At 45.4% G+C, this 13,601-nt stretch overlaps 1 non-coding gene across 1 annotated transcript; it reads right to left on the bottom strand.

Moving 5' to 3' along the window:
- Nucleotides 1-960: 960 nt before the first annotated feature.
- On the bottom strand, nucleotides 961-1,032 carry TRNAP-UGG (transfer RNA proline (anticodon UGG)). The gene has a single exon. It is a non-coding gene; the product is annotated as a tRNA-Pro (tRNA).
- Nucleotides 1,033-13,601: the final 12,569 nt, after the last annotated feature.

The following is a 13,601-nucleotide window of genomic DNA, read 5'->3' on the forward strand; positions in this document are numbered from 1 at the left end:
TCTCTTGCAATTGCCGAGCCTGGAGAAGGTCACCTTATCTCCATCATCGCCGCCGTCATTTCCGTGACCTCCTCCTTCGTCGCGCTCTTCCCGAGTGCCGCGACCTGCCCGTAAGGACAGGCCGGCGGGGCGGGGCGGGCGGATCCGTCTCTAGCGGCGACCTGCGGCGGCTACAAAGGCGGGTGGCTCCGGCGGCTCGCTGCGGCGAAGGGCGCGGGGCGGGGCGGGCGGCTCCAGCGCCGAGCAGCTCGAGCGGCGGCTCCGGCTAACGGTTGCGGGAGTTTGCGGGGCCGCGAGGCGAACGACGCGGGGAGAGGAGGAGGAGGCGAGAGATCGGGGCGGCGAGGCGGACGGTGCGGGAGGAGGTTGAGGGGGCGAGAGGTCGGGGTGGCGATTAGATTTTAATGATGGATGGATGTGATTGTTTGGATCTGCCCCTCTCTTACTTTTATAGTAGTAGTAGATTATTATGTAAGACCTTATACCATACTTCCTCCATCTCAAATTACTTATAGTATAAATGAATAAAATAAATATATCTATAACTAAAATACGTCTAGATACATCCATTTTTCATACAAAAATATTTCCGGGTGGAGGGAGTACACATTATATATTTTTTCTGCGCGATATGTATACATTATAATTGCTTGCTTGTTTGTTTTTTGTAGTGAGATAGGGCCCGTATTTTAGGTTTTGCACATGCTCCCCGATTTTGCCCGCCCGGCCTTGTGACGGGACGCGGCCATGGCCCTCGTTTGTATAAAACCTCTACTAATCGTTTTCCTATAAACTAACCTTTCAATTAACGAGGTTCACCCGCAAAACAAAATCAACGAGGTGTCATCAACCTTCAGGAGAAAGAGGAGAAGAAAAGATTGCATACAATGTGATTTGTTTCATTTCTGGAGAAACTGTGATCACAATTCACAAGACTACATACGAAGCACGAAAAAAAATGGGGCGTTGCGAGAATCGAACTCGCGACCTCTCGCACCCAAAGCGAGAATCATACCACTAGACCAAACGCCCTAAGTTGTTGTTTAATTACAACAGCTCTTACTAATTCTTTAACAACAGTTCCTGGTTAAGCTAGCTTGGGGCAAGCTTCACCGAAGGAAAAAGAAATGTCATGTGGGGAGCAGATTGGGTTTTCTCACCCAGTAAGAGAGGGTTAAACGAAATTGGAATTAGCGTGTCGGTGCTGAACATAACTCATACAGATAAGTTTTGACGATCTAAATCTGGTATATTTCTTCCCACAAAAGAAAATTCTGGTATGTTTCGTCATGTGAGTATGCAAAAGCTAGAGTCCGACCATCGCTAGCATCACAGTGAATAGTATAATACTAATGCTGGCATACCATTTACTTAGGCCAACTGAATGATAAATGCGGTGTTTTCAGTGTGAACAATCAAGACAGTCGAGTCATTCGTTCATGGCCATGAACGACCGTTAATACGACAATTTGACAAAATGGGATCGGATGAATTGTTTATTTCATCGACCGTACACTGTGAAACTTCCATGTATCTCAATATTTTTAGTTTGATTTTGATTAACAATTAGAACAATAAAATAGTACTATGAATTATGCAATACAACGTGGTTTCACTTAATAAAAATTGGAATCCAGTGGTATTAATTTTGTTCTACCGTGTAACCCGCGTCTTATCAATGAGTATTTCTTGGATCAAGCTTAAATATTGAAATATGTAGAGGTCTTACATTTCTACAATGAGAAATGCACCATTGTACATAGCTTGAGACAGAGATACATCCAATCTCCCACCTTTATGAGTTAAACTTTTTAAAAATCAACAGAGTTTGTTTGATTTGATATTATTTAGTCCATAGGAATTTAATTTCGACAATGCAGCCATTTTTTAAAATAAACATCACCATGCCCTGTCTCCATTGATTTTTCTGTGGTGCAATCAATATTTTTTTGTTATAAAATGTCAGTGTGTGAACTATGAGAGTATTTAACCAAAAACTACCACTTTACGAATTTGTACAGAAAACTATCACTTTTATGCTAATCCATGACTAAAAGCTACCATGTCGGGAAAGTGCCCGATTCGCCTCTTCTAAACACCTTTCTGACAGGATGGGCCCACAAGTCAGGTTGACCATTAACTTTGACCGTTATTACAAATAAGGCCCACACGTCAACCCTCTTCTTCCTCCTCTTTCCCTCTCTTTGGCATTTATACAAATACCTCGTGTGCACCTGCAAGCCACCTCCGCCGCCGACCAATGCCGGCGCTCACTCACGCACGAACGGCGCACATGCTCGCGGTGACGGCGGCGGCTACACGCACGGCTGCGCACGCACACAAGCTAGCATGCAAAGCCAGCACAGTACACGCGAAGCTACGGCTGCATGCAGTGGGCAGCGATGTGCGGCAGCAGCAGCGACGGGCGCGGCGCGTGGCGGAACAGGCGAGCAGCAGCGGGCGCGGCGCGCTGCGGACGCGGCGAGCAGTAGTGGGCACGGCGGGCGACGAGGCGAGCTGGTTGCCGGCCGCCTCTAGCCGCCGCCACGGGCAGGAGCGCGTCGAGGCTGCCATGCTGTGCGTGCTTGATTCATGGTGATCGTGATATGCATGCTTGATGTATGTGTGTGGTCTGTGCGTGCTCAACAACAAGCAGCGGCGGGAAGCAGCAGAAGTTGCGGCGGCGGCGGACAGTAGCAAGGGTCCGTGGCAAAGCAGGACGTCCCGGAATTCCTCTGACGCGAGTTGCCCCTGCTCAACGCGTCCCCGCCTCCCCGGCTGTCGCTTTGCTCCTCGCCGGAGCTGATGGCCACGGACGAGCAGCAAAGGCCGAGCGCCGAGGTCGGGCTGCACGCCGCGCACCGTGCCTTGAGCGGTTGTGCATCAGGGCCAGCCTCGGCCTCGAGCATGCGTCTGGCGCGGGCCAGCGCACAGCTGAGTTGCGCGGAGGCGGCGGTGCTTGGGCACATCCCGGCGGCATATATCTCCGGGATCTCAGGCGAACTGCAGATGCACACGAGGTGTTTGTAGAAATGCCAAAGAGAAAAAAGAGGAGGAAGAAGAGGGTTGACGTGTGTGCCCCATTTATAATAACGGTCAACTTAACTTGTGGGCCCATCGTGTTAGAAAGGCATTTAGAAGAGGCAATCGGGCACTTTTCTGATATGATAGTTTTTAGTCATATATTAATAAAAAAATGGTAGTTTTCGACACAAATTCGTAAAATGATAGTTTCTAGACATGTTTTCATGAAATGTGGTACTTTTCGGTTAAATACTCGAACCATGAAGACGAGCCACGCACTCAATCATGACCAGTCCAGCAAGCATACGTGTTCCACCAGACTGAGGTTGGAATGCATGCATGCACCTCTACGTGAGTGTACTATACATAGACATGAGTGCAGTATGTACGTTGTTAATTGTGTGAATGATCGAGACGGGGCATGCATTCGTGACAGTGAACAGAACAACCATCAAGATGACGACTTAGAGGGATGGAGTCGTGGAGGAGACACCGATCTGCACGTCCATTCACGCGCACTTCCCAGTACCACATCATCGTAAGTTCGTAACCTATAGCTAGAACTTCGAGTGAAACGTTGTGGGCACGGTGGCCTCTAGTCTCTGCTATCACGCCATTAGTTTTTCCAGAAGGATCTGTGCCATTTAATTCAGTAGATGTACAATTGATTTCACACACTGTACTAGTAAATTTTGCCACACTGGTAGAAAAAAGGCATGTTCTCCCGGTTCCAGACTAAAGGGTCGGTACTAATGCCTATCCCTTTAGTCCCGGTTCAATCCAGAACCGGGACTAAAGGGCGCAGCCACGTGGAGCTCCACCTTTAGTCCCGGTTGGTAACACAAACCGAGACTAAAGAAAATTTTACGATTTTTTTGAATTTTTTTTATTTTTAAATTTCTGAATTATTTTAACCTCTAGTCTGTAATCACCACCCCTCATCACTTCTCAATTTATCCTCTAATCACCCCTCATCATTCCAAATCATCTAACTTCCCGAACGGTCACCCATCCTCCCACTCCCCCAGCCCGAGCACGCTTAACTTCCGGGTTCTATTCTCCCTCGCTCTAAGTCTGCACTTGTTGTTTTCCTGACAATACTAAGATGTCGATCCTATTAACCTTCAGGAATTTTGCTTGAGCATGAAGTGACACATTTCATAGTTTTATTTTGAAACTATTGTTTTAAAAAACAATAATTATTTAGTAACACTAATATTTTTTGAATAATTAGTTTGACCATTGTTTGACCACAGTTTAATCAGATTTGACCAAAATTGAAATAACAGAAATAACTATTTAGTAACACTAATATTCTAGAATAATTAATTTGACCATTGTTTGACCACAGTTTGCCCACTGTTTGATTTTTTTTCGATTTTTTTCACTCTAGATCTTAAAAGCCCCGTAACTTTTTTCTATTAGGTTTTTGAGGATTTTGAAAATGTTTAACGGGGTTCCCTCAGTTAAATTTGGATGTAACTTTTCAAGTAGATGATTTTTCATATAAAAAACTTTTTCATCCGAGTTAGTATGCAAAAGTTATGCCCATTTTTACAAATTTCAGAGAGATTTTGCAAATAAAGTCAAAATTCACATTTGCAAATTTTCCCAACAACTAGACCACATATCACATGGAAAACTTATTTTCTTTTATTTTTTGACATTTCCATCATTTTCTTCTATTTTTTTTAAACTGAAAAGGCGATCTAGGGGGGTAGACTTTAAAAATGGGACTTTTAGTACCGGTTTGTGGCACGAACCGGGACTAAAGGTCTCAACCCCATTAGTCCCGGTTCGTGCCTCAAACCGGGACTAAAGGTCTAATCTTTAGTCCCGGTTTGAGGCACGAACCGGGACCAATGGTTGTGGGCCAGGAGCGAGGCCCATTGGTCCCGGTTCATCCCACCAACCGGGACCAAAAGGTCCAGATGAACCGGGACCAATGGCCCACGTGGCCCGGCCGACCCCCTGGGCTCACGAGCCGGGACCAATGCCCCCATTGGTCCTGGTTCTGGACTGAACCGGGACTAATGGGCTGACCCGGCCTGGACCAAAGCCCTGTTTTCTACTAGTGCCAGTGGACTTGTGAGCCATCCATATGCAGTCCTGTTCAACCCGAAAGTAATTAAAAGTCGAAGAGAAAGTCATCCAAGGTGGGCACTAGCACTCCAAGCTTTCTATATATATACTAGATGATACCCGCGCGTTGCGGCAGGAAATTAAGAAATGAGTTATAGAGATCTGAACAAAAAAGATAATGGTGGGGTGAGATATTTATCAGTTTGGCACATTTCAGTGCAGAAAATGTTAACATTGATACATCTTCTCAAATTCCAATGTCCTCAAAGTACTGTTGCAGCATACATCAATAGCCCATTCACAGGCTTTCAAGAATATTCCATTGTGACTCACGGTGAGGAGGGTAGTGGAACAACATAGATCAATGACTTGCAATAATAGAATAAGGAAAAACAACACAGTATTTACTTCAGGGTAGTGAGAACAAAAGGGTGAGCAATAAAAAAAACACATACCAAGCTCTTACCTAACGAATGACCTACACACATCCAAAAGGGCGTCATAGATGATCCATAAGAAAAGAATAATCAACTGATATAGAAAAGGGTAATTAAATCACACAAAGTAAACAAAAAGAATGCTTTTGAAAAACGGGGTAGTATATGAGATATAGCTCTGATGATATAAATGCCAGAGTAAAAAACAAATGCCATAGTACAAATCTGAATATACACTTGTGACCAGCATTTTGAGAGAATAGCTTCACAAAAATAAGAGCTAAAAGTGGCAGATGGTTTGCCCGAGCCCAAAACATGCAAAATTTGACACCCTTCGTCCTAATATCAACCTGCAAGAAGTAGGTCAAGCAGGGAAAGGCTACATGAAATAAAACAATTATAATACAGCAAACACAATATAAACTGAATTGCTATATATAAGAACATGATAACTTGTTGCACATCTACAAAATATAAAAAATGAGAAATATAATTGCGTTAGTACATTTTGAGATATATCTTTGCCTACCCATTTGCTTTGCGTGCCGGCGATAGCAAGATCCTACAATCAGAAATTAGGAAATATACATGGGTTTGTGCTGAAAATTAAGATTTCTTATTAGTCGACATGAAGATGAGGGTCAAATAAAAAATACAAAAAATTATATAGTAGGCCTATCCGATTATGATATCAATGCTAAATTTCTGTACTTGTAGGAGGAACCTGCTGTTATGACAAAATAGAAGTCCATCCTTGAACTACCACATCAATAATTAGAAGCCTCTGTGACACCTTTCACACAGTTGTTTCAGTTGGGTGCTTCCAACCATTGGTCATACACCTGCAGGATAAGCATAAATAACAGTAGAAGATTGAAATAATAAATAATTGCTGAGAAATCAAAACAGAAAAAACTAAAGAAATGTGAAGCGAACCGGCATGCATGCATTTCAAGGAAAAGATTGTTAAACATGATTATGTAATGGTCTTGTAGACCCTGGTTGTAGGGATCGCTATTCTGGTCATCTCCAGGCGTGAGGTTCACGTATAGGATAGATTAGTTGTAGAGGGACTCTCCTTTTATCTCTCTCTCTCATCTATCTGGATTCCCTCTTGTAATCTTTCTGGTCTCCTCAACCGACTCCTGTAATACCTCGAGGGAAACCTCTCGCTATCAATATAAGATCACGCGGCCCTCTCTGTTGAGGGTTGAGACGCTTCATCATCAACTTACATGGTATACAGAGCAGGCCTCTTCCATCCCATCTAGCTCATCCTCGTCGATCCACCTCGCAACCATGTCCACCTGCACCGCCGTTCCTACCTCTGGCCTCAACTACAACACATCCGAGCCTCTCACCAGGACGAACTACGTCCTCTGGCGAGCTCAAGCACGATCCCAGATAATGGGCGCCGGCTTGTATGGCTACATCGACAAAACCCTAGAGGAGCCTCCCAAAACCATAGCCACCAAAGACAAAGACGGCAAGGATCAGGTTGTCTCGAACCCTGCCTATGCCACCTGGTTTGTCCAGGACCAACAAATCGTCGCCTATCTTCTTCGAAACCTCTCCAAAGAGGTCCTTGTTCAGGTGGCGTCCATGGAAACCTCACACACGATCTGGATAGCGTTGGTTAATATGTTCTCGGCCGTCTCCCTCTCCCGCGTCAACAACATCCCCGCTGCCCTCACCAACGCTCAGAAGGGCACGCAATCTACCTCGATGTCCTTTGGTCACATGCGTTCCCTCTCTGATGAGCTTGCGGCGGCGGGCAAGCCTATCGGGGAACCGGAACTGATCTCCTTCATTGTTGCCAGCCTCGACATGGAATACCAACCACTCATCTCTGCCCTTGATGTTCGCGTCGAGCCCATTACTGTTGACCACCTCTTCTCTCTGGTCGCGAACTTTGATCAGTGCCTCGAGATGTATCATGGCAATGGCGCTGGTGGCTTCAAGTCTTCAGCAAACGCTGCCTCCAGGGGCCGCCAGGGAGGCAATAGGGGTGGCTACCGATCTCAGAGAGGCGGGGGCAACAGCGGATCACGCGGCGGTGGTGGCTACCCAGGTGGTGGCGGTGGCTATCAAGGCGGCGGCGGCCATCCTGGAGCTGGTGGTGGCGGCGGCTACCCCAACAATGGAGGAGGTGGCGGCTATGGTGGCGGCTATCACCAGAACAATGGTGGTGGTGGCTACCAAGGTAGTGGTGGCGGCGGCTACTATCACCCCAGCAACAACAACAATCAGCGACGTCCTTCCTCCAACAACAATAGGGGACGAAATTTCCAAGGTTATGAAGGCTATGAAGGAAAGTGCAAAATCTGTAAGAAAACAAATCATATTGCCAAAGATTGTGATTGGCGTTATGCTGATGATAATTACCAGAAAAAGAAAGTTGCAGCTGCTGCAGATACATCATACGGCGTCGATACCAACTGGTACATGGACACGGGTGCAACCAACCACATCACCGGAGAATTGGAAAAGCTAACCATGCATGACAAGTATCGTGGCCATGATCAAGTTTACACCGCCGCAAATGGTGCAGGTATGGAAATTAGTCATATTGGTCAATCACTTATCATAACCCCACACAAAAACCTTGAGATAAATGAGTTTCTTCATGTTCCTAGTGCTTCCAAAACTCTACTATCTGTTCATAGAATTGCCCTTGATAACAATGTCTTTCTTGAGTTTCACCCGTTCTTCTTTTTGATCAAGGATCAGGTCACAAAGAGAATTCTTCATAAAGGTGTCTATGTGGAAGGACTCTATGCATTGCTCCCTCAGTATTGCCAATATAATAAACAAGTGTATGGTGCCATCAAGCTCTCTGCTGAAAGGTGGCACAGTCATCTAGGCCATCTTTCGTTTACTACTATTCATCAAATTCTTAGTAGGAATAAACTCCCAGTTGTTGGGGAGAGAAACTCAGAAACAATTTGTGATTCATGTCAAAAAGCAAAAAGTCATCAGTTACCTTATCCTCTTTCTACTAGAGTGTCTACCATGCCATTGCAACTTATTTTTTCTGATGTCTGGGGTCCTGCACCCACTTCTGTTGGTAGACACTCTTATTATGTGAGTTTTATTGACGACTTAAGTAAGTATACTTGGATATACCTTCTTAAAAAACGTTCTGACGTGTTTCAAGTCTTTCACAACTTCCACTGGGGTGGTGAGTATGAGAAACTTAACTCTTTTTTTTCAAAAGATAGGTATCTCTCATCATGTCTCATGCCCCCATGCACATCAGCAAAATGGTTCAGCTGAACGTAAGCACAAACACATCGTTGAAGTTGGCTTAGCTCTTTTAGCCTCAGCCTCTATGCCTCTCAAATTCTGGGATGAAGCTTTTCTCACTGCTGTACATCTTATCAACATGTGGCCTAGTTGCACTATTTCCAATGAAACTCCCACTAAACGTCTGTTGGATGTCACACCAGATCACACCACTCTTCGAGTCTTTGGTTATGCCTGTTGGCCCAATCTCTATCCGTACAATCATCGTAAGCTCATGTTTCGCTCTAAGCAATGTGTCTTTCTTGGATACAATGCTCACCACAAGGGTGTCAAGTGTCTTGATGTTTCTTATGGTCGTGTTTATATTTCTCGTGATGTTGTGTTCGATGAAACAGAATTTCCTTTTGCCAAGCTTCATCCTAATGCCGGTGCTCTCCTTCGGAAAGAAATTCTTCTTTTTCCTTCCCATCTCTCCGGCGTTGATCGTGTGGGTACCGATAATAATGATGACCTTTTATTGACTAATGTTCCTCCTACTGCCTCACCTCTGTTTGATGATACAGGAAACACCACTGCAGAAAATAATACGTTTAATGGTGCAATTTCTGGCGAAAATGCTACTCAGGAGGATTTTGTGGCACCTGCCGCTGACCTGGCGAGATCCTCCTCGGGATCGGCGCGCCTGAGTGCGTCAGGCCCAACCGCATCCGCCTCGGGATCGCTGGTGCGTCAGGTGGACCACGTTAGTCCTGCGTCCCCGGCTCCACGCCTCTCTCCGTCCGCCACGAGGCAGTCCACCACTGAGACGGACCCCACCACTGAGCCGGACCCCTCATGCGTCTCCATCCAACCGACGCCTGGGGTTCCATCTGCGCGGTTTGGGACTGACCCGCGTGTCTACGTCCGATGGGCGTCACAGCCCGCGGCCACTATGCCAGGTGGGCCTGATGTGGGATCTGCGCCGGATCTGATTACCTCACCTGGATTGTCTGCGCCTGGTTCGGCCAGTCCTTCGCTACTTCATGCCACGCCCGCCACAGATGATCTGCTGCCATCGTCTGATGCTGTTGTCTTGGGATCCAGCGGCTCCTCTGTCCAGCAGGATTCAGCAGCTCTTGGATCTTCTGTGCTTGCGCCATCACCACCCAGAACACGTCTTCAATCAGGCAAACTCCAACCAGTTAATTATAAAACCAAGTATGGTCTTGTTGTTTCTGCTGTTTCACCAGGTGAACCGCGCACTGTTCATGATGCTCTCGCGGATCCTAACTGGAAGCAAGCTATGGATGATGAGTTTCATGCTCTTCAGAAAAATCATACGTGGCATCTTGTTCCTCCTCATCTAGGTAAAAATGTGATTGACTGCAAATGGGTGTTCCGTATCAAGAGAAAGTCAGATGGTACCATTGATCGCTATAAAGCACGGCTTGTTGCTAAAGGATTTAAGCAGAGGTATGAACTAGATTATGAGGATACATTTAGTCCTGTTGTTAAAGCTGCCACCATTCGTCTTGTTCTCTCTATTGCAGTGTCCAGAGGATGGAGTCTTCGCCAACTAGATGTCAGAATGCGTTTCTTCACGGTGTTCTGGAAGAGGAAGTGTATATGAAGCAACCTCCTAGCTTTGTGCATCTTGGCAAGCCCTCTCATATCTGCAGACTTGATAAATCTCTTTATGGAGTGAAGCAGGCCCCACAAGCATGGTACTCTCGCTTGAGCATGAAGTTGCAAACTCTTGGTTTTCTTCCCTCCAAGTCTGACACATCCTTGTTTATTTACAAGAAATCCAACATAGTCATTTTTGTGCTCATTTATGTTGATGATATCATTGTCACTAGTTCATCTCCTGAGGTAGTGACTGCTCTTCTGCGTGATTTGAACTCTGATTTTGCTCTCAAGGATCTTGGGGACTTGCATTTCTTTCTTGGTGTTGAGGTCAAACGAACTCCAGAAGGTGGTCTTCATCTGTCTCAAGAAAAATATGCAACTGATCTTTTGAGCAAGGCAGGGTTGCAAGGCTGTAAACCATCTCCAACACCACTCTCCAGTTCTGAAAAATTGTCTCTCATAGAGGGTACTCTCTTGAATCAAGAGGATGGAACCAAGTACAGAAGCTTGGTAGGTGCTCTTAAGTACTTGATGCTTACCAGACATGATATCTCCTTTGCAGTAAATAAAGTGTGGCAATTTCTTCATGCACCCACTACAGCCCATTTGACTGCTGCTAAACGCATCCTCAGATATGTGAAACATACTTTAGGTGTTGGCCTCATGTTCAACAAGTCATCTTCCACTCTTGTTAGTGTCTTTTCTGATTCTGACTGGGCTGGATGCTTGGATGATAGGAGATCAACAGGTGGTTTTGCAGTTTTCTTTGGACCCAACCTGATCTCATGGTGTGCAAAGAAACATGCAACAATGTCAAGATCAAGTACTGAGGCGGAATATAAGGCTTTGGCAAATGCAACAGCAGAAATCATATGGGTTAAGTCTATGCTCAAGGAGCTTGGTATTTTTCCCACACAAACTCCGTGTCTTTGGTGTGACAATCTTGGTGCTACATATCTTTCTGCTAATCCTGTTTTTCATGCAAGAACTAAGCACATTGAGATTGACTATCATTTTGTGTGGGAAAGAGTTGCTTGCAAAGAGTTGGAGACTCGGTTTGTCTCCTCCAAAGATCAAGTTGCCGATGGCTTTACAAAAGCTTTATCCACAAGACCATTTGAAAAATTCAAAGGTAATCTAAACTTGCAAAGTTTAGAAGTTTAGATTAAGGGAAGGTGTTAAACATGATTATGTAATGGTCTTGTAGACCCTGGTTGTAGCGATCGCTATTCTGGTCATCTCCAGGCGTGAGGTTCACGTATAGGATAGATTAGTTGTAGAGGGACTCTCCTTTTATCTCTCTCTCTCTCTCTCTCTCTCTCTCTCTCTCATCTATCTGGATTCCCTCTTGTAATCTTTCTGGTCTCCTCAACCGACTCCTGTAATACCTCGTGGGAAACCTCTCGCTATCAATATAAGATCACGCGGCCCTCTCTGTTGAGGGTTGAGACGCTTCATCATCAACTTACAAAGATTTGCCTCAATTGATTAGACCATACTGTACTAACCTATGAAGAAACAACCATATTTGCACGGAATTAAGCGTCTTAATACATAATGTGGTTAAGAAACAAACCAATTTCCTGTGATTGTGGGAATTCCCTTTCCTGCTATTTCTGTAATTCTCCTTTGACACATGCATGAGATTTTGTGTTTGTTCTCTCGAGAAGCAATCTGTAATTATAATGAAGATTAGCTCATGTGTTTGCGTCAGTAGTATTAAGCACAAGTAGATATGTCATTCAGGCCCAATCCTCACCCTAAAAAATATAAAAAGAATAGGCATACATGGTAGGAAGACAAACAAACACTTTCATAGATGGGATAATATTTGACATTATAATAGGGATCTATAAAATAAAAAATCAAGGAAAAACCTGAGGATGGGTCGATTGTATCCACGGAGGAGATAAAAGCCATGAACAACTTCGATTCATAGGTGTGGTGATCAATCTTGCGATTGGCGACGCACAGGTCAACGACGATGTCGTGGCCAGGCCGAAGGAGTCCGTACTCGTCAGAGAAGGAAAGGAAAGGAGGTGGAGGAGTTGGGATCAGAAGTCGAGGGAGCGGCTTCGTCATCTCCTATAAATGGATCGTGGAGGATGGGGGAGGGCCATCTTGTACACCAGAAGAACGCTGCACCGCGGGCAATAAATGGCGTCTCTTCATCTGCGTTGGTGGTTGCCATTTCTTTCATGGCGAATGGCGGAGGCGAGGGGTAGAGAGAGCGACGACGATACGACTTACAGCTGAGAGGATGAAGCCTGAACAACCTAATGTAATTACATGGGCTAACACCATAGCCGACGACCGAGCCAGCTACAGATCACGTGCCAACTATTGAGCCAGGCAGCCCAGGTCCAAACAATGGCCAGGTTGCAGCGTGATGGGACAGGTTGCCGAGATGCAGCGTGTACGTACATATGCACTGCCTTTTTTAGTCAACCCTACCGGTGAGTGTAATCCGTGAGGTTTGCTGCATAAAACATGTGGGCGTAGTGGTCGTAATGGGTATGTCATCGCAAACATTTGGGCGCAGTGCACGAAGATGGTTCGTCAGATGACGTTACACCACTGTGGCCGTAGCGGGAATCAGAACAATTGGTTGCTCTTTTGCAAATTAAAGCCTCACGTGGCATGATGCTGATGTGGACATTGTGCATGTTGAGAGAATTGGTTGTAGTGGGGATCACCTTCTTAAGAATGTAAGATGTAAGATACACACCTCTACCCTCTTATTCTCTCACAAAACACATGGAGACACAACTTCCCACCATTCGACTAGCCCATTGAGCTCTCTTTTCCCCTTCTTGCTAACAATTATGACCATGGCTAGTCCATTCGTCATCTTTGTTTGTCTACTCATAGTACTACCTCAAATCCAGGCCACTTCTATCCCCTACAATGGGACTGTACCTCTTCAGGGGTGTCAGATCCCTTATACGACCGAGGTTAACTTGCACTTGTTCTTCACCCGAAAAAAAAACTTGCACTCGTTCTTGCACCAATTTGTTGACAGGCCAACTACTATCTCCACCTCAAGCAACATCTCTCTTCCTCTCCCAGGAAACCATGAAAAGGCAAGCGCGCCACGCAGGAGCCATTATAACTGCCTGAAAATCGGTGGCCGAAAAGTTCTTCTTTTTTAGTTTTTAGAATATAAAGTTTCTTTTCTTTGAAAGCAACGGTGGTGGAAAAGTG

Source organism: Triticum aestivum, chromosome 7A (assembly GCF_018294505.1).
Source record: "Triticum aestivum cultivar Chinese Spring chromosome 7A, IWGSC CS RefSeq v2.1, whole genome shotgun sequence".
Classification (NCBI taxonomy): Eukaryota; Viridiplantae; Streptophyta; class Magnoliopsida; order Poales; family Poaceae; genus Triticum; species Triticum aestivum.